The following is a 1,179-nucleotide window of genomic DNA, read 5'->3' on the forward strand; positions in this document are numbered from 1 at the left end:
TTCTGGATATTAGACCTTTGTCAGATGGGTAGATTGCAAAAATGTTCTCCTATTCTGTAGGTTGCCTGTTCACTCTGGTGGTAGTTTGTTTTGCTGTGCAGAAGCGGACACAGCACTCTTGGAGAGGTGTCATGGCCTGAACGACTGACATTATCTGGCTGTGCATCCTGGCGCACGTCGCTTCAACCCCCTGAGTCTCCTTTAACTCAAACTGCTTCCAAAGCTGCTGAATGGTTCCAATTGGCTACCTGATGTGAATGTGCTTTGTTTGAGATGCAAATACATACAAAGATGACATGTCTGATGGCTTGCTGGCTCTGTTCCTAAGCCGGAACCAATGATAATACTTCAGGTCCAAAAACTGGCCTACCCTTTACCCACTCCTGTTACCAACACTCTAGGGTTTCCAGTCAGTCTGCACATTGGCACACCTAGGCATGGATACAACGTGGCCATAACAAGGCAAAATAAATATTTATTAGAAATCAAAAAACCGTGTCTTCAATGGCACAAACATGTTCTTACTCTTTGTACGATTTCTTCCTTGAACATAGAGTTTCACACACACACACAACACTAAGAACAAGCAGGTAAATGAGAATTTACAAGGATCCGGCACATTCAAGGATAATGGGATGACAATTCTGTGTTTGGAACCAAGATCACAGTAAAAAATATGTAAATCAATGCAGAAATCAAGTACGGCTTACAGGCCCGGATGACGGCCCATCTACCTGGGCCCTGCCCAGAGCAAAAGGACACAGGTCACCAGGCCTTGAGGAAGGAAAGGAATGTCAATAATACTGCACTCTCTCAGGCTGGAGCCTTCTAAGAGCTTAATGACTTCACAGTACAACCTCCAGCACCTTCTCCCACATCCCAGGGAGGAAGGTGAAGCACCTTTTATTCCAAACAGATATATCACATAATGTCTAGAAGAATAAATTCTTCCGAGGAAAAGTTCAGCTAAAGGAGCATGTACAGCCAAGGCACTCTCTGAGCCTGGGAGATCCCATCCCTGGAAAACGCCTTCCCCTGAAATTACTGAAATGTCAATCATGGAGTTTTAAGATGTCCTGATAGACCCATGGGTTCAGTGGGGTGTGGGTGTGGGTGTGGGTGTGGGGGGGGGGTGTGTGTGGGCGTGTGTGGGTGAGTGTGGGTGAGTGTGGGTGTGTG

Source organism: Rhinopithecus bieti, unplaced genomic scaffold, assembly GCF_001698545.2.
Source record: "Rhinopithecus bieti isolate Rb0 unplaced genomic scaffold, ASM169854v2 scaffold_70516, whole genome shotgun sequence".
Lineage (NCBI taxonomy): Eukaryota > Metazoa > Chordata > Mammalia > Primates > Cercopithecidae > Rhinopithecus > Rhinopithecus bieti.